The sequence below is a fragment of the Trachypithecus francoisi genome, unplaced genomic scaffold (genome assembly GCF_009764315.1).
Source record: "Trachypithecus francoisi isolate TF-2019V2 unplaced genomic scaffold, Tfra_2.0 Lachesis_group4, whole genome shotgun sequence".
Taxonomy (NCBI): Eukaryota; Metazoa; Chordata; class Mammalia; order Primates; family Cercopithecidae; genus Trachypithecus; species Trachypithecus francoisi.
Window position 1 is genome coordinate 145,742,466 of NW_022681469.1, and position 25,895 is coordinate 145,768,360.

Here is a 25,895-nt window from a genome sequence, read left to right on the forward strand (position 1 = left end):
ATTGTGGTCAGAGAAGATGCTTGATATTATTTCAATCTTTTTTATGTTTTAAGGCTTGCTTTTGAGCCGAACATATAGCCTATCCTTGAGAATGATCCATGTGTTTAGGAAAATAATGTGTAGTTTGCAGGTGTTGGATGAAAATGTTCTGTATATTAGATCCATTTGTTCTATAGTGCAGATTAAGTCTGATGCTTCTTTGTTGATTTTCTGTCTAGAATATCTGCCTAATGCTGAAAGTGGAGTGTTGAAGTCTCCAACTATTATTGTATTGGGGCCTATCTCTCTCTTTAGCTTTAATAATATTTGCTTTATATATCTGGTGCTGTAGTTCTGGGTACATATATACTTAAAATTGTTATATCCTTTTGTTCAGTTGACCACTTTATCATTACATGGTGACATTTTTCTCTTTTAGTTTTTGTCTTGTAATATATTTTGTCAGAGATAAGTATAGTTACTCTTGCTCTTTTGATTTCCTTAGGCATGACATAACTTTTTCTATCCTTTTATTTTCAGTCTATGTGTGTCTTTATTGGTTAAGTATATTTCTTGTAGGCAACAGGTAAATGGGTCTTGTTTTTTTCATCCATTTAGCCAGTTTATGTCTTTTGAATGGCGAGTTTAATCAATATATATTCAATGTTATTATTGGTAAGTAAGGACTTACTACTACCATTTTATTATTTGTTTTATGTTGTCTAATGGTGTCTTTTTCTTTCTTCTTTCCTTCCTGTCTGCCTTTAGCAAAGCTGATTTTCTCTGGTGCTATGATTTAGTTTCTTGCTTTTTATTTTTTGTGTACATTGTATTTTTTTTGGTTTGAGGTTGACATGTGGTTTGCAAATACTGTTTTATAACCCATTATTTTAACCTGATAACAACTTCACACTATTTGCACAAACAAACAAAAAGAAAACTAATAAAAACTCTACATCTTCACTTTGTCTCCTGCTTTTTAACTTTTTGTTTTTGTTTTTTCCTATTTATATCTTATTATACTGACTATGCCTTGAAAACTGTAGTTATTATTTTTGACTCATTCATCATTTAGCCTTTCTGCTTAGGATGAGAGTAGTTTACACAGCACAGTTACAGCGTTATCATATTCTGTGTTTTTCTTTGTAATTACTATTATCTGTGATTTTTGTATCTTTAGAGGAGTTTTTTTTTTATCACTCATTAACATCCTTTTCTTTCTGATTGAAGTACTCCCTTTAGCATTTCTTGTAGGACAGGCCTGGTGTTGATGAAATTCCTCAGTTTTTGCTTCTCGGGGAAAGTCCTTATTTCTCCTTTATGTCTGAAGGATATATTCTTGCCAGATGTACTATAATATTCTAGGGTAAAAACTTTTTCCTTCAGCACTTTAAATATGTCATGCCTCAGTCTCCTGGCCTGTAAGGTTTCCATTGAAAAGGCTGCTGCCAGACATATTGGAGCTCCATTGCGTGTTGTTTGTTTCTTTTCTCTTGCTGCTTTTAGGAACCTTTCTTTATCCTTGACCTTTGGGATTTTGGTTATTAAACATCTTGAGGTAGTCTTCTTTGGCTTAAATCTGTTTGATGTTTTATAACCTTCTTGCACTTGGATGTTGATGTCCTTCTCTAGGTTTGGGAATTTCTCTGTCATCCCTTTCAATAAACTTTCTACCCCTATCTCTTTCTCTGTCTCCTCTTTGAGGCCCATAACTCTTAAATTGGCCATTTTGTGGCTATTTTATAGATCCGATAGGCATGCTTCATTGTTTTTAATTCTTTTTTCTTTTGTCTCCTTACTGTGTAGATTCAAATAGCCTGTCTTCAAAGTCATTCTTTCTTCTGTTTGATCAATTCTGCTAGTAAAGGAATCTGATGCATTCGTTAGTATGCCAATTGCCTTCTTCAGCTCCAGAATTTTTGCTTTATTCCTTTTAATTATTTCGATCTCTTTGTTAAATATATCTCATAGAATTCTGAATTCCTGCTCTGTGTTATCTTGAATTTCTTTTGAGTTTTGTTAACATGGCTATTTTAAATTCTCTGAAAGGTCCCATGTCTCTGCTTCTTCAGGATTGGTCCCTGGTGCCTTATATAATTTACTTATGGAGGTCATGTTTTCCTGGATGTTGCTGATGCTAGTAAGTGTTCTTTGGTGTCTGGGCATTGAAGAGTTAGGTATTTCTTATAGTCTTCACAGTTTGGGCCTTTTTGTACTTATCCTTCTTGGGAGGTTTTCCAGATACGTGAAAGAACTTGAGTGTTGTGACCTAAGCTCTGTCTGCTTTAGAGGGGCACTCCACACCCAGTAACACTGATTCTTGCAGACTTGTAGAGGTACTACCTTAATGGTCTTGGAGATCCTGGAGAATTCTCTGGGTTACCAGGTAGAGACTCTTGCTCTCTTCCCTTACTTTGTCCCAAACAGAGTTTCTCTGTCTTTGCTCTGAGCCACCTAAACATGTAACTTTAATGACACAAGCACACCTGTAGCCAGCACTGCTATGACTGTCCTGGGTCAGGCCTGAAGCCAGTATTGGGGCTCATCCAAGTCTTGCTGTAACCACTCCCTGGCTACTGCCTGTGCTTACTCAAGGTCCTGGGGCTGTACAGTCATCTGGTGGCAAAGCCCTCAAGATCTATGTCCTTCCTTTCAGGACAGTGAGGTCCCCTTGCCTCTGGGTCTTGAGGTGCCATCTAGGAGTCAGGGACTAGAGTCAAAAACCTTAGAAGTCTGCTTGGTGTTCAATTGTGCTGCAGCTAATCTGGCACTCAAACCATAAGAAGCAGCTCTTCCCACTCTTCTCTCCCCTTTCCAAAGGCAGAGGAGCCTCACCCCATACCCACTGTCACCCTAGGCCATGAGAAGTACTGCCAGACTACCACTGATGTTCCCTTATGGCCTGAAGGCTCTTAAGTCAGCTTGTTGTGAATGCTGCTTGGCCTGGGACTCATCCTTCAGGGCAATGGGCTTCCCTCTGGCCCAGGGAAGGTCCAGAAATGCCATCCAAGAGTCAAATCATGGAATCAAGGACCCCAAAAGCCCACTTGGTGCTCTACCCACCCGTGGCCCTGCTGGTCTTTCAACCTAAGTTGTAAGACAAAGTCCCCTTTATTTTTCCCTTTGCTTTTCTCGAGTAGAAGGAATTTTGCCCCATAGCCACCACAGCTGGTAATCTGCTGAGTCTCACCCGAAGCCAGCAAGTCTCAGAGGCTCACACAAGTCCCTTGATGTAGTATTTGGGTGCTGCTGCTAGTTATATAATTTCCTGTTCAAGCTCTTCATAGGTATTATCTACTGAATCCTCAAAATAACCTTACGCAGTTGAAAACCATTATTATCCCCATTTGAGAAATAAGGAAACTGAGTTACAGGAAATCAATCACTTGACTAAGGGCATATATCTAGGAAGTGGTTTCAGAACAGAGAGTGAACCCATGTGTTTATCAGTTTCCTCCTAAAGTATCACCACAGTGATGGTAAATTACTTTTTAAATGCTATATACTCACATGGGCCAAGAGTATAGGTGAGAAGGCAATAGCAGTTATATATGTGTGTGTGTGTGTGTGTATATATATATATATATATTTTTTTTTTTTTTTTTTTTTTTTGAGATGAAGTTTCGCTCTTATTGTGCAGGCTGTAGTGCAATGGCGTGATCTCAGCTAACTGCAACTTCTGCCTCCTGGGTTCAAGCAATTCTCCTACCTCAGCCTCCTGAGTGGCTGGGATTACAAGCATGCATCACCATGCCTGGCTAATTTTTGTATTTTTAGTAGAGACAGGGTTTCTCCATGTTGGTCAGGCTAGTCTCGAACTCCCGACCTCAGGTGGTCCACCCACCTTGGCCTCCCAAAGTGCTGGGATTACAGGTGTGAGACACTGCACCCAGCCTTAGCAGTAACATTTTTAAGGTAGTAGTAAAGGGTGAGAGGAAACAAACCTAGCTGTTTGCAGACATTGGAAATTGAGTCAGTGATGGGGGATGCCCAGCGGCAAGCTAGCCCGTTTTCACAACCCAGAGTTCAGGACTGTGGAGGAAACAGGGACTTGAAAGACTAGGGCTAGAGATAAGGCTGAAATGGTTTTCTGAATCATGTATAATAGATGTTTAAACTCCTGGAACCCTACTCATGGGATCCTGAGGATCCCATCAACTGCCTCTCTCTAACCTTGGCAGAACACTGGACTTTTGCTGTAAAGGCTAAATCAGAGGAATTCGGGAATAGAGTCCCCAGGCACAGCTGATGGGAGAGGTACTGCTCTGGAACAACAGAGAGTCAAGTGGAAATCTACATGGACCAATGTGATGGTCCCAGACTGTGAAAAACATTAGATTTATAAGGAAGAGGACTGGAGAAGACTGGAGAAGTCCTCTTCTGAAAAATTGATCAACCAACGAGAAAATCCTGTAGATGTTGGCTAGGAAGGTGATTCCTAAAGCAGTCACATCAGGCCTTTCTTTGGTGAATAAAGAGGGCCAGAGATGTCAAGATAGTTTTAGTAAACCTCTAATTTGAAAGACAGATTTAAAAATCAGAAAAATAGCAAACATAACAAAACAAATGAACCTAATTTGGAGTATGCAGAAAACATGCAGGAAATTGAAAACTTAAACAAATGTTTAAAATCCTCAGACAGATAAGAGAACAAATGCCATCTATGACACATGAACAGGAGGTTATTTAAAAAATAGAGAACCCAAACAAAACTTCCAGAAATTAAAATGTATCACACAATGAAAAATTAAATATAAGAATTAGACAATAGAATTGAAGATAGGCTTTTGCCCCGAAAAGTAGAACTAAAAGAGATATCACACAGGAAAGAAAAAATAAAAACAAGAAGAGTGTCAGTCCTGGAGATCCAACATCCAAATAATAAGGTTCCAAAAAGGAAGGGCAGAGAAAATAGAAAGCTACTCATTTTAAAGATGACTCAATAAATTTCCCAAGCTGAAATACATGAGTATCTAGGTTGAATACTCTGCTTGAGTGTCCAGCAAAGTGGACAAAAATAGATCTTTACTAAGTAGCAAATGGTGAAATTTCAGAATAATGGAGACAAAATGATTGTAAAAACCTCCAGACACACACAAATTAATGTTCTCACTAACGGACATGCAGGTTACTTTCAGAGTCAAGGTAGAAATGAGACCATACTCCTTCAGAATGGCCTGGGAAACTAGTGGAAATATGCACTAGGAACAATGAGAAATGTCATCAATGTTCTCAGGGAAAATGACTTAAAAATTAGGGTTTCATACCCCATCTGATGTTCAACCAAGTGCGGGAGTAGATTAAAGATATTTCCAGGTCTATAAATCTCAAACATTTTAGCTTTCCCCTCTTCTCAAGAAGCTCCTAGCCAATGTGTTCCATGCCATTATTAGGGGTGTGAGCAGTAGTGAGGAAGGCATAGGCTCCAGAGAAATAGATGGAGGGTGTGTTCATCTGCTGGTGCTGCTGTAACAAAGTACCTTAGACTGGGCGGCTGACACAAAAATTTACTTTTTCACCGTTCTCCAGGTTGGAAATTTCAGATTGAAATCAAGGAGGGTGAGCTCCTGGTGAGGGCTCTCCCCCTGGCTTGTGGTCACTGGTGTCCTCTTCTATAGACACTGCACTTGTAGGGTCAAACTTCACCCTTATGACCTCATCAAACATTAACTGTTTCCTTACTTCAAATACAGCCACACTGATGGGTCAGGGCTCAACATACATATATTTTAGGGAGGACGCAAATGTTAACTTCATAGCAGGCACCCTACGGAAAGGGAATCCTCAGCATGGTGGTGAAGGAAGCCCAAGGACGGTAGTTTTGTCACATCCAGGAGGATTTGATGTGCTTGGATATATTGAGAGGGGACTTATCCTCATGTGTGAGATCTTGGGGATGACTTAAAGGTAGACAACAATTAAAAAATCTTCTTTCTTCCCTGAGAGAGAAGGTGAGAAAGAAGGGGGAAGGTTGGGAGAGGGGATTACTTACTCTAGGGAAAACGCAACGTTGACCCTGGAAAATAAATGTAATAATACTTCATGGCTCAGCTGTGACTAACAATGTACTCACAGGGAAGTGAACAACAAATACAGAGCTGACTACAACTTCTGATATAACTGTACTAGGGGACTAGGGGAAGGTACGCTATGTTAGGGTTTCTGGGGTAGAATATTAGAGATTTAAGTCCTCATCAGCTTAGTGGAATCCAATAACAATATTTGAGACAGAAACGTCAAAAAATAGCAGTATACGCATTGAAAGAAACCTCAGAAATTTGGTTGCAAACAATACCAGAAAATATAAATATTAGCATAATCAATTAAAGGAATTAAAGTTTTTACCTTTGGTCTTCAGTGATAATGGACAGGAACCTGTTTGACATACATACGTGCACACACATATTCATGTATGTACATACATATATATATGGATGTACTCATACACACATACACATGTATATGTATACCTTTGCTAAAAGTAAATGAATGAACAAACAGAACAAGTAGCCTGAGATTATCTGGCTACTAAAGGATAAGGCAGGACTCCCCCTAAATTTGGCTTTTCTCCTGTCCCTATTGTCTTTGCTCTTAACCACTTTTCTATATTGCCTTCCAAGTTACCATCTCCTTCCTGGTAATGGTGGTGGTGGCGGCTAGCATTGAGGTCCACACTAACCCACCCTTCAACTTGTAATCATCTCTCCCAAAACAGTACCCATTATTTCACATTGACTGGGATAGAAATCCTTGCAGATACAGGAATACACATTTTACATTAGGGAAACCTGTGGTTGAGGTTTGTAGTTGACTCTCCCTATAGTCCAGATTCCCACATACAACATGAGCAATATTTAGAAGACATCACATTTCCCACCAGGCTCATAGCATGCTTCATATTAAGTGCATCCTTACTTTTTGTTTGTTTACTTTAGGCCTCAGAGGGTGGGCAGCCACCCATTCATGGTTAGCACTGGCACCAGCAGATTATAAATGTACAGCTCTGACCAGTTTTTCTGAGACAAATCTGGGGTTAATGTGTGACTGTGCTTTCCCTTCCTCGTTCATTTAATTCCCTCTAGCACAGAATGAGTCATCTCAAAAAGCGAGTTTGATAAAGTACCTGTAATTAAAAATTACCTTGCGGGCTCCTGCCCTTTCTCTGGGTTTGGTTAATAGAAGGTTTCTATCAAGCTCACATGAAGGTTCAGTCATCAGTATTTCAAACCTGCTCGTATATCTGTGTACTCGGCAGAATTGTGAATTCCTTAGAGACCTTCACAATTTTCAATTTGTCATTCTCATTATTATTTCATGAGCAAGGTGAAAAGGAGATGATGCACAACAAAGGAGGTTAAAAGGAGGTGAGGGAAGACAGTGTACTAGGCAGAGGAGAGAGGAGAAGAGAGAGGGGAGGTAGATGACGGGTGCATGAGAAATGTTAGGGAGCATTGTAGACCAAGCTACAATGCTCTTCCTTTATCTCCACCTCCCTAGGTTTACATCATTTCTCTTCTCTCTTGATTTATTGTTTTTCCTTGGACACTTCTGATCCTTCCCTTAAACCTAGGGAAGTGGAGATAAAGGAAGAGCATTGTAGCCTTTAGGTCCCTGAGATACTACTGTCTCCATTATAGAATCTATAATTACTGAGGTCTGTGGCCAAAAAAGAAAGTTGGTTTCATGTGGTTCTTATGATTAAGCACTGTATTTAACTCCGTGTTGCAATCCTTTCTCTGCCTCCTGATTTCCACGGTAGAATGGTTAAGTTGTCATTCTTGCTCTCACTCTCTCATTCACTTGTTATTTGCTTAGCAACTTCGTATGTGGCAGGTTCTTTTCTCAGCTTCAGATGGTGACCTTGACTGGTCTAAGTCACCAAAAGGTCAGAAAAGAAACATGGAGAGGTAATTACTGGAACAAAATAGTCTTCAGTTTGAAAACTGAGCCACACCACAGGTGTACATAATGCTTAAAACACACTTAGGGACAATGGACAAGAGTATTTTTGTTGGGCTAAGAACCAAGTCACTCTGGGAAGGGAATCCCTGGGAAGTCCTCTAGACAGTCTCAACAATATTGTAAAAGCAATTTTGTTCTTGCTGCTTTCATTTATGTAGCCAGAGTGCAAACACTCTAGAATTTCTATCTCTATTTCTATCATTGTTTTATTTTAAAAATTGTATTATGAAGAAATTCAAACACATGGAAAAGTTAGAAGTATACATTTTTATGTCCAGTACCTGTTTTCCTCAATTAACATTTCACTCCACTACCTTTCTCATCCATTCACCCTCTATCCATTTGTCAGTCTCTCTCTGTCTCTCTTTTTTTTTTCCACTTCACATAGAATTCTGGCTGGCATGCATTTTTTTTCTCCTTAGTTTACTAAGAACTCATTTACTTTCATTAGTGATTACAGTACATTTCCCTCCTTCTGTAGTGTAGATTCTCCTTTTAATCAATATTAATAATCTATCATTTTTTATTTGTCCTTATATCTTCTAATCTCTACCCTTTTTTTTAAAAAAAAAAAGTAGACATTTGAGTTTGATTTTGTCTTTCCTTTTTGTTTTGTTTTGAGTGTTTGTTAGTTTTTCCTTGACCATGTAATGTTAGCATAAGAAGTGAAAGACCCTCACTGTTATATTCTTTAGAAAAAGAATATTTGATCCACTTACAGGATCAAATTTGCTTTGGGTTTTATTCCAAATTCAGTCTAAGCCCTCATGATATCCCCCTTTCGTTGCTAATATCAGTTCTTTAAAAGAGTTGTTCCACTGTCTTTTGACTTTCACGATTTCTCTGAGGAGAAGTCAGCAGTTGTATTAGTCCGTTCTCACATTGCTATAAAGAAATACCTGAGACTGGGCAATTTGTAGAGAAAAGAGGTTTAATTGGCTCATGGTTCACAGGCTGTGCAGGAAGCATGATGCTGGCATCTGCTCGGCTTCTGGGGAAGCCTCAGGAAACTTTCAATCATGGCAGAAGGCAAAGCAGGAACAGGCATCTTCACATGGATGGAACAGGAAGGAGAGAGCGAGCGGGGAGGCACCACACACTTTTAAACAGCTGGATATCATGATAACTCACCCAGTCACTATCAAGATAATAGCACTGAGAGAATGGTGCTAACCCATTCATGAGAATTCCACCACCATGATCCCATCACTTCCCACAAGGCCCTACCTTTAACACTGGAGATTACAATTCAACATGAGATTTGTTGGGAACACAGATCCAAACTATATCAGCATTCATTCAATAGTTGTTAAATATAAGGTTTTCCCTCTCTGGATTTTTCTTTTCCGAGATTTCCACCCTTATTTTTTTCTGTTAGCTATAGTTGCCTGAAACCATACCCTGTGGTTCTTTTAGCTAGCAAGACTATAGCTTTTCCTTCCTTTGGAGAGTTAGCCACATTTCATGGCATAGTCTTGAGCCTACCTGAGGCTAAAAACTCTAAAAACAAAAGCAATGACCCTTTTCCTTTCCATTTTTTTTCAAGTGTCTACTCTTCTCTAGTTTATGCCTGCTTTTATTTAATATCTAGTCCCTCCAGTTAGTTGTTTTAAAATATTTTTTCAAAGATTATTTGGCTGTTATTATCAGAACATTTTTCTCCAATAGGAGCTAATTGGCCATAGCAGAGGCAAACTTTCCAATGCACATATATATTGCATTGCTTCATATGTATGTATCCATAAACAATATACATAATAGTTTTACCTATTTTCTAGGATGAATAATATGCATATTGTACATATGCTTCTGCAACTTGTTCTTTTTTGCTCATTATGTTTTTGTGATTTATGCATGTTGGTAACCATAGCTCTATTTTATTCAATGTAATTTCTGTATAGCATTTAATTGTATGAATGGACAAAAATGAATTTATCCAGTCCCTTATTAAGAGATATTTGGATTATTTCTACTTTTTAAAGCCTAAATTTCATTCTTGATATTGCCTTATGCATATCGGTGAAAGTTATTCTAGCATCAGAAGCATCAGAAGTGGTATGATAAAGTAAAAGTCCTATGCATATTCAACTTCGTAAGATCACTCAAAATTGGCTCAAAATACTCACAGCAATGTATTATTCCACCAGTATTGCTTCTCCACATTCTCTCCACATGCTATAAGACTTTTAAAATTTTTGCCAGATTAATTGGGTGTGAAAGACTACCTTCTTTTTTTCTTTTTTTGAGTTGGAGTCTTGCTCTGTTGCCCAGGCTGGAGTGCAGTGGCGTGATCTTGGCTCACTGCAACCTCTGCCTCCTGGGTTCAAGTAATTCTCCCTGCCTCAGCCTCTCCGGTAGCTGGGATTACAGACCTGCACCACCACTCCTGGCTAATTTTTGTATTTTTAGTAGAGACGGGGTTTTGTCATGTTGGCCAGGCTGGTCTCAAACTCCTGACCTTAGGGGATCTGCCCATCTCAGCCTCCCAAAGTGCTGGGATTTCAGGCATGAGTCACTGCACCTGGCCGAAATAGTATCTTATTCTTTCAATTTACATTGCCTGAATTTGAGTGTCTTTTCATATTTATTCACTATTTGGCACTCTTCTTTTGTTATTATATATTAATATCATTTGTTCAATTTTTTATTCAGTTTTTCTTTTTGATGTAACTTTTATATAGTGATTTATCTATCCATCATACTATTCTGCTTTTATATATATTTAAACATTTTTAAAACCTGTTTGTGGTTTTTAAAAACTACTCATATTTGTCTTTTGCTAAACAGAAGTTTTCAAACTTAAAATAGTCACATTTACCATTTTTAAAAAATGGTTTGTGTTTTCTGCGTCTTGTTTAAGAAATCTTTATGTACTTGAAGTCTTAAAGATATTTTTCATTTTTTTCTCCTTACAGTTTGAATATTTGGATGTTTTCAAAATTCATGATGAAAAATCCCTAATGCAACAGTATTAAATGGTGGGGCTTTTAGGAAGTGATTAGGGCTCCCCAATCTTGAATGGGATTAGTGCTTTATAAAAAGGCTGGAGAGAACCAGACAGGCCTTTGGTCCTTCTGCTTTCTGCCATGGGAGGATGCAGCAACAAGGCACCATCTTTGAAGCAGGGAGCACTCATGGGACACCAAATTTGTTGACTTCTTGATTTTGGACTTCACAGCCTCCAGAACAGTCAGAATGTAAAATTTTGTTTATAAATTATCTAGTCTAAGGTATTTTGTTGTAGCAACACAAACAGGCTAAGACAATATCTTATAAGAAAAATACTACTTCCTTATGCTTATTCTTCTAAATTGTCTCAGTAATCCTAGCTCTTTACTCCTTATAAATTTCAGCTGGTCAAATTCCAAAAACTACTTCATTGGATTATGACCAAATTGCAATTAATTTATAGATAAATTGGGGAAATATTTTATTTCTTCATTATCTTCAGGGTTTTCATTAATAATATCTATATCAATATCTGTCTATAACTGTACCCACATCTATTCTATGTGTATCTATACTTGTATCTATGTCTGTCTCTGTAATTATATTGATAGCTATAAAGATGTATCTACTTTTATACAGGATTTTATTTTTTATTCAAAAATTATTTGCAATTATCTAAACATCTTTAAAAACATTTATTCCAAATGCCTTATGCTTCCTGTTGCTATTGTGAAATTATTGGTATTTTACAATTTTATTATGTTTAATTATTGTTTTCTGTACAGGGATACTGCTGCTATTTTTATGTAAATATTATATCCAATGATATTTTATTTACTAAATAAATTTTGTTTTTAATTGACACATAGTAATTGTACACATTTATGGGATACACAATGATGTTTTGATACATGTATACATTGTGTCATTGATCAAATTATTATATTTAGCATATTCATTACCTCAAACATTTATTATTTATTTGTGGCAAGAACATTCAGAATCCTCTCTTCTAGATATTTTAAAATATACACTGTAATATTGCTTACTATAGTTACCCTACAGTAATACAGAACATCAGAACTTATTCATCGCATGTAACTGTAATTTTGTACCCACTGATTAATCTTTCTCCATCCCCTGCTTCCCCTTACACTCCCAGGTCTCTGGTAACCAGTACTCGACTCTGTACTTCTCTGAGATGAGCTTTTATAGATTCCACAATTGAGGGAGATCATGTGGTTTTTGTTTTTCTGTGCCTGGTTTATTTCACTTAGCATAATGTTCTCCAGGTTCATTCATGTTGCCACAAATGACAGAATTTTATTCTCTTTTACGGCCGGGTAGTATTCCCTTGTGTATACATAGTGCATTTTCTTTATCCATTTGTCCACTGATGGACAATTAGGTTGACTCCACATCGTGGCTATTGTCAATCGTGCTGTGGTAAATATGAGAGTGCAGACATCTTTTTTCACATACCGATTTCATTTTCTTTAGATAAATGATCAGCAGTGAAACTGCTGAATCATGTAGTAGTAAATCTATTTTTAATATTTTGAGACATGCTCAGACTGTTTTTTTATGATGGCAGTATTAATTTACATTGCTACCAACAGTGTGTAAGGTTATCCATTTTCCACATCCTTGCCAATGTTTATTCTTTGTCTTTTTATTTTTATTTTATTTTTATCTTTATTATTATTTTTTTTTGTTTTTTGAGATGGAGTCTTGCTCTGTTGCCCAAGCTGGAGAGCAGTGGCTCCATCTCTGCTCACTGCAACCTCCACCTCCCATGTTCAAGCAATTCTCCTGACTCAGCCTCCTGAGTAACTGGGATTACAGGCATGTGCCACCACATCCAGCTAATTTTTGTATAAATATAGAGATAGGGTTTCACCATATTGGCCAGGTTGGTCTCAAACTCCTGACTTCAAGCCATCTGCCCACATTGGCCTCCCAAAGTTATTTTTTTATCTTTTTAGTAATAACTATTCTAATTGTGGTTTTGATTTTCATTTCTCTAATGATTAGTGATGAATATTTTTTCATGTAGCTGTTGGCTGTTTGTATATCTTCTTTTCTTAAATATTTAAAGTTAATTTAACTGATTTTATTTATAATTTTTACAATTTTTAATTTCTGTGGGTACATAGTAGGTATATATATTTATAGAGTATATGGATATGATATATTTTGATACTGGCCTACAATGCATAATTATAAAATGTGTAATAATTACATCGATATAAAGATATCCCATATACCTTGTAAATATATGTAATATATAATAATAAATAATAATATATAATATATAATAATCGGGGTAAATGAGATATCCCATTTAACTTAGTCTGGCTAAAGATTTGTCAATTTTATTTATCTTTTAAAAATGAAACTGTTTATTTCATTGGTCTTTTATGTTGATTTCTTTTTTCAATTTTGTTTATTTCTGTTCTGATCTTTATTATTTATTGTTTTCTGCTAATTTTGAATTTGGTTTTCTCTTGGTTGTCAAATTCTTTTAGATGCATATTATGTGGTTTATTTGAAGTTTTTCTTATTTTTTGATGTAGGCACTTATAGCTATAAACGTCCCTGTTAGTACTGCTTTTACTGAATCCCATAGATTTTGGTATGTTGTATTTCCATTATTGTTTGTTTCAAGAAATTTTTCTACTTCCTTCTTAATCTTTTCATTGATCCACTCGTCATTCATGAACATATTATTTAATTTCTATGTGTTTGTGTAGTTTCCAAAATTCCTCTTGTTACTGATTTCTAGTTTCATTCTATTGTGGTCATAGAAGTTACTTATTATTTCAATCTTTTAGATGTTTTGAGACTTGCTTTTGAGCCTAACATACGGCCTGTCTTTGAGAATGATCTATGTGCTGAGGAGAAGAATGTATAGTTTGCAGCTGTTGGATGAAATGTTCTGTAACTATCTATTAGATCCATTTGGTCTACAGTAAAGCTTATATCCAATGTTTCTTTGTAGATTTTCTGTCTGGAAGATCTGTCTAATGTAGAAACTGGGATATTGAAGTCATCAACTATTATTGTATTAGGATCTATCTATCTTTTTAGGTCTAATAATAATTGCTTTATATATCTGGGTGCTCCAATGTTGGGTGCATATGTATTTAAATTGTTATATCCTTTTGCTGAATTGACCCTTGTATCATTATATAATGACCTTCTTTGTCTCTTTTCATAGTTTTTGTCTTAAAATCTATTTTTTTATGTAAGTATAGTTACTTCTGCTCTTTCTTGGTTTCTATTTGAATGGAATATCTTTTGCCATTCCTTTATTTTCAGTCTACATGTGTCTTTATAGGTAAAGTGTGTTTTTTTGTATGCAACACATTATTGGATCTTGGTTTTTAAATTTATTCAGCCAGTCCATGTCTTTTGAATGGAGAGTTTAGTACACTTACATTCAACGTTATAATTGATAAGGACTTACTGCTGCCATTTTAAAATTTGTTTTCTTCTTGTTTTAAGATCTTTTCTGGCAGGGGGTGGTGGGGCAAGATGGCGGCGCACCCGTCCTACTGGTGAGTGAACCTAAACGTGCTGCGCCAGGCGGTGTATCGCGAGCTGTGGGAGTTCCTGGACAAGTGCGCAGGAAGCAAGGGAATAATTTGGGATGAATACCTAACTGGACCCTTTGGCTTGACTGCACAGTATTCACTATTGAAGGGACATGAAGTGGAAAAAATGTTCACACTTAAAGGAAATCGTTTGCTGCAGCTGATGTCAAGAATATTATTATTATTATTATTTTGTCAGACCCAGGCTATAATTGATGGATATAATTGCTGAAAACGTGCTCGGTGAAGATAGACGAGGCCCAACGAGAGATTTTCATATTCTGTTTGTGCCACGCTGTAGCCTGTTGTGTGAACAGCCATTGAAGGATCTGGGTGTCTTGGGATCCTTTATTCATAGGGAGGAGTACAGCTTAGATCTCATTCCATTCTATGGTAATCTCTTATCCGTGGAATCAGAGGGTACGTTCAAAGAGTGCTACCCGGAGGGCGACCAGATGGGCCTGTACCACGCAGCCAAGGGGCTGATGACCGTGCACGCTCTGTATGGAACAATCCCCCAGATCTTTGGGAAAGGAGAATGCGCTAGGCAAGTGGCCAATATGATGATCAGGATGAAGAGAGAGTTTACAGGAAGCCAGAATTCAATATTTCCTGTTTTTGATAATCTCTTGTTGCTTGATCGGTATGTGGATTTATTAACACCTCTTGCCACTCAGCTGACATGTGAAGGACTCACTGATGAAATTTATGGCATTCAGAACAGTTATGTGAAATTATCTCCAGAGACATTTGCACTTAAGAAACAGGGCGGTGGTGGTAAGGACCTCCTCACGGAAGCAAAGAAGCTGCAACTGAATTCTGCAGAGGAGCTCTACGCTGAGATCCGAGATAAGAACTTCAACGCTGTGGGCTCTGTGCTCAGCAAGAAAGCAAAGATCATCTTGGCAGCATTGGAGGAAAGACACAATGCTAAGACCGTGGGAGAGATCAAGTAGTTTGTTTGCCAGTTGCCCCACATGCAGGCAGCAAGGGGCTCGCTTGCAAACCATACCTCAATTGCAGAATTGATCAGAGATGTCACTACTTCTGAAGACTTTTTTGATAAATTAACCGTGGAACAGGAGTTTATGTCTGGAATAGACACTGATAAGGTCAACAATTACATTGAGGATTGTATCGCCCAAAAGCACTCATTGATCAAGGTGTTAAGACCAGTTTGCCTCCAATCCGTGTGTAATAGTGGGTTCAAACAAAAAGTTTTGGATTAATACAAAAGAGAGATTCTCCAACGTACGGCTATGAGCACTTATTGACCTTACACAACCTGGAGAAGGCCGGCCTGCTGAAACCGCAGATGGGGGGCAGAAACAATTACCCAACTATACGGAAAACATTAGCCCTCTGGATAGACGATGTTAAGGAGCAAAACCCCACGGACATATCCTATATGTACAGTGGGTATGCCCCGCTCAGTGTGCAGCTGGTCCAGCTGCTTTCCCGGCCTGGCTGGTGGAGCATTGATGAGGTCCTCCGCATCCTCCCAGGGCCCCACCTTGAGGAGCGGCAGCCACTCTCTACAGGACTGCAGAAGAAACGTCAACAGGGAGAAAACCGAGTGACTCTGATATTTTTCCTCGGGGGCGTAACCTTTGCTGAAAATTCTGCCTTGTGATTTCTCTCCTAGTTGGAAGATGGAGGTACAGAATACGTCATTGCCACCACTAAACTAATGAACGGAACCAGTTGGATAGAGGCTCTGATGGAAAAACCTTTCTAGGGTGTTCAGAGGAGACTTAACTAGTGTACTGCAGAATAAACTGCCTCTTTGAAGAAGTTGCTGAAAGGAAATAAAACCCCATAGAAGAAACATGGAATACGGAATATATTCTGGGGTCAGCTTCTTAAATTATACTACTGTTGACTGCTTTCTCCTTCTCTTTTGTATTCCTTTTTCTTTTCCTTGAGATGGAGTCTCACTCTGTCACTCAGACTAGAGTGCAGTGGCATGGTCTCACCTTACTGCAACCTCCGCCTCCTGGGTTCAAGAGATTCTCCTGCCTAAGCCTCCTGAGTAGCTGGGACTATAGGCATGCACCACCACACCTGGCTAATTTTTGTATTTTTAGTAGAGATGGTGTTTCACCATATTGGCCTGGCTGGTCTCGAACTCCTGACCTCAGGTGATCCACCCAACTCGGCCTCCTACAGTGCTGGGATTACAGGCCTGAGCCACCATGCCCAGCCCCTAATCTGCTGAATAAAGAAGAATAAAAGAGAACAAATCTGAAAAAAAAAATCTTTTCTTTCTTATTTCCTTCCTTTCTCTCTTACTGAAGATAATTTTCTCTGATGGTATAATTTAACTTCTCACTTTTTGTTTTTTTTGTGTACCATTGTAGGTTTTTTGATTTGAGATTACCATGTGGCTTGCAAATTCTATCTTGTAACCCATTAAGTTGACAACAAGTTAACACTGTTTGCATAAACAAACTAAAAAACAAGCAAAAAAAAAAAAAGTAATGAAAACTCTACACCTCAACTTTATCCCACAACTTTTTAACTTTTTGTTGTTTCTCTTTATGTTTTATTTTACTATGTCTTTAAAAATTATTGTAGTTACTGCTTTTGAGTGGTTCACCTTTTAATCTTCCTACATAAGATAATAGTAGTTTACACATCACACTTATAGTGTTATGATATTCTGTGTTCTTCTATGTTCTCGCTATTGCCAGTGAGTTTTATATCTTCAGATGATTTCTGATAGCTGATTAAGTTTCTTTTCTTTTTGATTGAAGTACTCCCTTTAACATTTCTTGTGGGTCAGGTTCAGTGTCGATGAAATTCTTCAGCTTTTGTTTGCCTAAAATGTCTTCATTTCTCCTTCATGTTTGAAGGATATTTTCACCAGATATACTATTCTAGGGTACAAGGTTTTTGCTTCAGCACTTTAAATATGTTACGCCACTCTTCTGGTCTGTAAAGTTTCCACTGAAAAGTCTGCTTCTAAACATACCGTAGTTCCATTGAATGTTATTTATTTCCTCTCTCTTGCTGCTTTTAGAATCCTTTTTTATCTTTGGCCTTTGGGAGTTTGATTATTAAATGCCTGAGGTAGTCTTCTTTGGCTTAAATCTGCTTAGTGTTCTATAACCTTCTTGTACTTGGATTGATATCTTTCTTTAGGTTTGGAAAGTTCTTTGTTATTATCCCTTTGAATAAACTTTCCACCCCTATCTCTCTCTCTACCTCCTCTTACAGGCTGAAACCTTTTAGATGTGCCCTTTTGAGACTGTTTTCTAGACCTTGTAGGTGTCCTTCATTTTATTATTATTTTTTAATCTCCTCTTGTCTGTGTATTTTCTAATAGCCTGTCTTCAAACTCACTAATTCTTTCTTCTGCTTAATCACTTCTGCTTTTAAAAGACTCTGATTTTTAAAGACTCTGCTTTCAAAAGATTTTTCAGTATGCCAGTTGCATTCTTTAACTCTAGAACTTCTGCTTGATTCTTTTTAATTATTCCAATCTCTTTGTTAAATTTATCTGATATAATTCACAACTCTTTCTCTGTGTTATCTTGAACTTGTTCCTCAACATAGCTATTTTGAATTCTCTATCTGACAATCACATATCTATCTCTCTTTCTTCAACATTGTTTCCCAGTGCCATACTTAGTTCTTTTGGTAAGGTCATGTTTTCCTGGATGGTAATGATGCTTGTTGATATTTGTCAGTGTCTGGGCATTGACGAATTAGGTATTTATTGTAGTCTTCACAGTCTGGGCTTATTTGCACCTGTCCTTGTTTGGAAGGCTCTCCAGGTGTTTGAAAGGACTTGGGTGCTGTGATCTAAGCCATATCTGCATTAAGGGGCACCCAAGACTCAGTCATGCTGTGAATCTTGCAGATTCATAGAGGTACTGCATTGGTGATCTTGGATAAGATCCAGAAAAATTTTCTGGATTACCGCTCTCTGCCTGTTCTTTTCCTTTACTTTCTCCCAAAGAAATGAAGTCTCTCTGTCCGTGCTGAGCCACCTGGAGCTTGGGGTAAGACGCACAAGAACCCCTGTGGCCACCATCACTGGAATTGCACTGGGTCAGGTTTAAGCCAGTACAGCACTGGGTCTTGCTCAAGGTATGTTAAAATCACTACCTGGCTACCGCCTATGTTTGCTCAAGACCTTGGGGCTCTACAAGATCTTAAGCAGGTGGTAAAGCCAGCCATGTTTGCTTCCTTCCATTTAGGGTTGTGAGTTCCCCCAGGCCCCAGGTGGGTTAGGAGATGCCACCTGGGAGCCAGGTACTAGAGACAAAAACCTTAGAAATCTACCTTAGAAACCTTAGAATCTAGACTGGCAGAGGCTGAGCTGGCCCTCAGACCTTGAGACACAGTCCTTCCCACTCTTCCCTCCCCTTTACACAGGCAGAGGAGCCTCTCCCCATGGCCACCACCACCACAGGCCTAAGAAGAGTACTGTCAGACTACTGCTGCTGTTCACTTAAGGCTTGAAGTCTCTTCAGTCAGCTTGTGAATGCTGCCAGGCCTGGATTTTATTATTCAGGAAAGTGGGCTCCCTTATGGCCCAGGGTAGGTCCAGAAACGCTGTCCAAGAGCCAAGGCCTGGAATCGGGGACCCTAAGAGCCTGCTTGGTACTCTTCTACACTGTGACTGAGCTGGTACCTAAGCCACAAGACAAAGTTGCCTTTGTTTTCCCTCTCCTTTTTTCAAATAGAAGGAGTCTCTCCTCATAGTCATCACAGTTGTGAATATGCTGGGTCACAACCTAAGCCAGCATGTCTCAGAGTCTCACCCAAGGCCCATAGCATGTACTACCTGGACACTGCTGTAGATTACTCAAGGCCCAAGGGCTCTTTAGTCAGAAGGTAATGAATTCACCAGTGCTAAGTCCTTCCCTTCAAGGCAGCAGGTTCCCTTCCAGCCCAGAGTGTGTCTAGAAATGTCATCTGGGAGCTAGAGCCTGGAATGGGGCTCCATGAATCTGCCTGGTACCCTATCCTCCTGTGGCTTAAATAGTATTCACTTTGCAAGACCAAGTATTCTTTCCTTTCTCCTTTCCTCCCCTCAGCAGAAGGAATGAGCCTCTTTAGGAGCTGTGAGATGTGTTGCTTGGGGTTGGGGGAAGTCACTCCCTTAGCCGCACTGGCTGGTGTTTCACTAGATCATGTGCTCCCCATGTGCACTTGTTGCAAGTTCAGCACAGCACCAGAACTTGCCTAGGATTTGCAGTCCTTTCGGCTTAGACTGCCTTTCAAGTTTATTTAGGATCCCAAAGTACATTAGTCCAAAGTGGGAAGGCTTGCTGAAACTCAGTTTCCAGCCACTGGGATGGGTGATTCTCCTCTAGCTAAGTCTGGTCTAAATGCTTCCTCCATGGGTGTTGGCTGTGTTTTGCCTGATGTTTGCAGCACTGCATTCCAATGCAATGTCATACAATTGCTGCACTGTCCCTCCCCGAATTTCACAGATTCTCTCTATGCACCATGTAGGTGCTGTTGGGGGATGAGGGAGGGGTGGTGTCAGCAATGCAAGACTGTTTCCTATCCTCTTCAGTGCCTCTTTTGGTGATATGAGGTTAAAACTAGGTTCTGTGATTGCTTACCTGTTTTTTTTTTTTTTTTTTTGAGACGGAGTCTGGCTCTGTCACCCAGGCTGGAGTGCAGTGGCCGGATCTCAGCTCACTGCAAGCTCCGCCTCCCAGGTTTACGCCATTCTCCTGCCTCAGCCTCCCGAGTAGCTGGGACTACAGGTGCCCGCCACCTCGCCCGGCTAGTTTTTTTTTGTATTTTTTAGTAGAGACGGGGTTTCACCGTGTTAGCCAGGATGGTCTCGATCTCCTGACCTTGTGATCTGCCCGACTCGGCCTCCCAAAGTGCTGGGATTACAGGCTTGAGCCACCGCGCCCGGCCGCTTACCTGGTTTTTAGTTCTTATGAAGGTGCTTTTTGTGTGTGTAGATAGTTGTCAAGTTTGGTGTTCTTGTGGTGAGGATGATTGGTGGAGGCTTCTCTTTGGTCCTCTTGCTCTGTCTCCTCCTCTTTGTATGTTGAGAAAAATCTATTTCAATCCTTTGCCCATTTTTTAATTGGATTATTGCTTTTTTGTTATTGCATTGTTTGAGTGACTTATTATTCTGGATATTGACCCCTTGTCAGATGCAGTTTGCAAATATTTCCTCCTAAACTGTAGGTTGTCTTTTCACTTTGTTACTTCCTTTGTTGTAAAAAAGCATTTTAGTTTGATATAATCCATTTGTCTGTATTTGCTTTTGTTGCTCGTGCTTTTGAGTTCCTATCCAAATGATTCATGCACAGACCAATGTTAGGAAGCATTTCCCCTATGTTTTCTTTTTCTTTTCTTTTCTTTTTTTTTTGAGATGGAGTCTCACTGTGTCACCCAGGCTGGAGTGCAGTGGCACAATCTCAGCTCACTGCAACCTCCACCTCCAGGGTTCAAGCAATTCTCCTGCCTCAGCCTCCCAAGTAGCTGGGATTACAGGCGTGTGCCACCACACCTGGCTAATTTTCATATTTTTAGTAGAGAGGGAGCTTCATCATGTTGGTCAGGCTGGTCTTGAACTCCTGACCTCAGGTGATCCACTTGCCTCGGCCTCCCAAAGTGCTGGAGTTGCAGGCATGAACCACCATGCCCGGCCTCCCCTATGTTTTCTTTTAGTAATTTTATAATTTTGAATCTTACATTTACATTTTTAATCCATTTTGAATTCATTTTTGTATGTGGTGAGAGATAGGTGTCTAGTTTTTTTTGCATATGGATATATAGGTTTTCCAGCACCCTTTATTGAAGAGACTATTTTTTTTCCTCAATATATGTTCTTAGTGCCTTTGTAAAAAACAATTGGGTGTAAGTGCATGGATTTATTTATGGGTTTTTATTATGTACCATTGGCCTATGTGTCTACTTTTATGCTAATACCATGTTGTTTTATTTACTACATCTTTGTAGTAAATTTTGAAGTCAGGTAGAGTGATGCTTCCAGCTTTGTTCTTTTTGCTGAAGATTGCTTTGACTTTCAGCAATGTTTGTCGTTCCAAATACATTTTAGGATTGTCTTCTTCTATTTCTGTGAAGAATGCCACTGATATTTTCATATGGATTGCATTCAATCTGTCGATTGCTTTGTGTAATGTGAACATTTAAACAATGTTAATTCTTTCAGTCCACAGACATAAATATCATTCCATTTATTTGTGTCCTCAATTTATTTTATCAATATTTTATAGCTTTTGTTGTGAAGATCTTTTACCTTCTCAGCTGAATTTATTCCTCAGTATTTTATCATTCGTAGCTATTGTAACTGGACTTGCTTTCTTGATGTCTTTTTCAAACAGCTTGCTATTGGCATATAGAAACACTGTTGATTTTTGTATGTTTATTTTGTATCCTGCAACTTTACAGAGTTTGTTTATTAGTACTAACAGTTTGTGTGTGTGTGTGTGTGTGTGTGTGTGTGTAGTCCTTAGGGTTTTCTGTATCATGTCATCTGCAAAGAGAGACAATTTGACTTTCTCTTTTTCAATCTGGAGGCCTTCTATTTCTTTCTCTTGCCTGATCCGTCAGGCTAGAACTTCTAGTACTATGTTGGGTGGAAATGGCAATAGTGAGCATCCTTGTCTTGTTCTGGATCTTAGAAAAAAACTTTCTGTTTTTCTCTGATAAGTATAATGTTTACTATGTGTTTGTTATATATTGGTTTTTTCTTGCTTCTTCTCTTTCTAATAGTCCCATAATGCAAACATTTGTTCACTTTATGGTGCCCCATCAGTCCCATAGACTTTCTTTATTCTTTTTTTTCTCATTTCTTGTCTGATTAAGTTATTTCAAAAGATGTAGCCAGGTGTGGTGGCTCACGCCTGTAATCCCAGCACTTTGGGAGACCAAGGTGGGCAGATCACCTCAGGTCAGGAGGACTAGCCTGGCCAATATAGTGAAACCCTGTCTCTACTAAAAATACAAAAATCAGTGGGTGTGGTGGTGGCGCCTGTAATCCGAGCTACTCTGGAGGCTAAGGCAGGAGAATCACTTGAACCCGGGAGGTGGAGGTTACAGTGAGCCAAAATCATGCCATTGCACAACATCATGGGTGATAAGAGGGAAACTCCTTCTGTAATAAAAAATAAACAACAAACAACTTCAAGTTCAAAAATTATTTATTTTGCTTGATCTAGTCTGTTGTTGAAACACTCAATATAGTTTTTAATTCTGCTCATTGAGTTCTTCAGCCCCAGCATTTTTGCTTGGTTTAGTTTTTATAATATTTATCTTTGTCGAATTTCTCATTAAAAGCCACGAGTTACTTTTCTGATTTTATTGAGCTTTTAATATGTATTATATTTCATTGAGTTTTCTTAAGATCATTATTTTTCATTTCTTGTCAGGCATTTCACAGATTTCCTCTTCTGAGAGGGTCTGTTACTGGAGAATTATTGTTTTCCTTTGAAGGGGTCATGCTTTTTTGCTTTGTCATGTTTCTCATATTCCTATACTGATATCTTTGTATCTTGGTGGGACAATTGACTCTTCCAATTTTGTGGAGTAGATTTGTAAGGAAATACCTTTTTTCGGTAGACGGGTCCTAGAATGTTGTTTGGGTAGTCTATTTTGGCTTTGCTTCTAGGTAGGTACATTATTGCAGTCTTCATGTAATTTCTTCAGCTATAATCAGTGTCAGCGGTCTCTCTGAGTGCCTCAGTGGCTTAGGCTGCAAGTATTTGTGGAGCCAGTGGCAAGGTTTGGCTGGTTGTGGTGCTGCTGGGTAAGCTGGTCCTGAGGCCTTGCAGGGCAAGCACAAAGCTAAGTGATTCTGCCAGTTGCAGGGTTGACAGTATTGGGAGTGAGGTCACTGAGGAGGCCTCAGTCCCTAAGGAGATACACAATATGGTGATTCTGCTGGTCACAGGGGCAGCCACCCTGCTGTGAAGAATTTCCTGTTCTTTGGGTTGCAAAGGTCCACTTGGGCTTGCGTGTTAGTGACATGGCTGGTCTGCTGGGTCTAGGCTTTGAGTAGCCAGGTTTGTGATGTAGCAGCCAGTTGTGTGAGCATGGTGGAGTAACAGCAGGGCCCATCCTGCCTCCAGATGGACCCTGGAGCAGAATGCAGTCTTGTAGTGACTTCCATCTCAAGATGGTGCTGTTTTGAAGCAGTTTGGTTCATGAAGTGCTATTCTGAAACAACTTGGTTCACGTGGGTTCCTTCTTTAGAGCAATGCAGCCATGTGGACTCCAGGCAGACCTGTAAACTAGACTCAGGGCCTGTGAGAATTGTGAACTCCCCTGTAGCAAGGACTGCAGGAGTCTGTAGTGCTAATGGGGGCTTCTGGGAATCCTTTGCTTACCTTTCTCCCACAATGAGAAGTCCCTGCTGGCTCTGAGCTGATCCTGGCTGGGAACATGGTTTTGCAGAGGCAGAAAACATCACTCCTCTCTTTATGGGGCCACCCTAGTTTCCCTGCTTCACAGGGTTTCTGTCATCCTTTGCTGTGTTCCAGTGTCTTCTTTAGGCACTCTAGTTGAAATGTAGTTTATTTTTGTTGCTTATTCTGATCCTTTTTTGTTGTAGGGGTGAACATTACACACCTCTAGCCAGTCATCTTGCTGATGTCTCTCCTTGCAGTTTTTTTTTTTTTTTTTAAATAAAAAAGTTTTAGTAGAATCATTACTGACGCTATTGGAGATGCCATACTATTTTCAATATATTGTTTGAACAGAGACTTTTATTTATTTCTTTTTGTCTTAACTTTTAAAGACATTTTTCTTGTTGCACTGGCTAGGATCTTCTGTACAATGTTAAAAGGAGGTGGTAATATGTTTTTGTTTCTTGTTTTGTTTCTGCATTAGTTATCGTGTTTGCTCTGGATTCCTGTAAGCTATTGTTTATCAGAGTATGAAAATCCCTTTTATTCCAGCTTGCTAAGTGTATTTTTAATCATAAATATTCAATTTTACTATTTCAAAATGGTCATTTTTTCATTGCTCTGTGAAAATGGATTTATTATTTTCATTATTAAAATAATTATTTTACATTATTAAAATTGATTTCTGGCCAGGCGTGGTTGCTCATGCCTATAATCACAGAACTTTGGGAGACTGAGATGGGCAGATCACTTAAGATCAGGAGTTCAAGACCACCCTGGCCCACACGGTGAAACTCCGTCTCTACTAAAAATACAAAAATTAGCCGAGTATATTGGTGCACGCTTGTAATCCCAGCTACTTGGGAGGCTGAGGCAGGAGAATTTCTTGAACCCAGGAGGTGGTGGTTGCAGTGAGCTGAGATCGTGCTACTGCACTCCAGCCTGGGCAATGGAGTGACACTGTCTCTAAATAAATAAATAACAAGAAAGGAAAAACATTGATTTTTGAGGTTGCAATATCTTTGTGTTTTTATGCATTCTTATACCCTGTGGAAAATAATTTCTAGGTATTTTTATATAATATTGCTTACTTTCCTTAATGAGAGTGATTTCTAATTATGTTCTCTTGTACTATCCTTTTTAAATTCTGATATCAAGCTCATAATAGCCAAATAATGAGTTGGGTGTTTTTTAGCCTTTAGAAAAATCTCTTATTTTAGTTTGAATAAGAAAGAAATGAACTCTTTCCTGATTCCTTGTATGTTTGTGTGAGTGTTTAAGTGTGTATACATAGACTTTTGAAGAAATTAATCCCTATTGTATCTCTGGTTCTTTGTACATTATCTATTTTCCAAGTACTATGTAAATCATTCCTCTATTCTGCTGTTGTCTGAGTCCTCAGTGCAGCTCTGAGATGAAGATTATTATCCCTGTTTTCAGATGGAGAAGGTAGGCGAAGACAGTTTATTGACTTCATCAAGGTCTCTTAACTGGTAGAACTGAGGTAAAGATTCAAATTCACATTTGCTCTTTCCAGCTACTTGGGAGGCTGAGGCAGGAGAATTTCTTGAACCCAGGAGGTGGTGGTTGCAGTGAGCCGAGATCGTGCAGGTCCTCTGAGAGAGCAGCAGCGGTTTCTTACTGGTTGCATACTTTGACAGTGACCTCTCCTTTATTATTATTATTATTTTTTTGTCTTTCGTGGTTCTTCATTTTGTCATAAGTATCAATTGCTTTTGAATGTTAATAATTCTGTACAGGTCGCTGCTCAATCCTACTTCATCTGATCACGAACACTTTATTGGATGTGTCTGAAATTGAATAAGGGGATCTGGGTTCATTCAGGCACTTAGAGAATCTGAAATGTATTCATTCGCTTTGCATAGCACTGATGATCTCACCTCTGACCAAAGGAATCATTGTAAACAAGGGAAATATGCAAGGGGATGCTGCTACCTTATGCATTCAAATGAAGACATTCAATGCCTGCTCTCCTAGGAATCTTTAGACCTTGATGAGATTCTATTTGCATTAATGGAGCTATGAAATTCAAATG

General features: G+C 38.8%; 1 pseudogene; it reads left to right on the forward strand.

The window, feature by feature from the left end:
• Positions 1-14,427: 14,427 nt before the first annotated feature.
• Positions 14,428-16,285, forward strand: LOC117073456 (annotated as a pseudogene).
• The last annotated feature ends 9,610 nt before the right edge of the window (positions 16,286-25,895 follow it).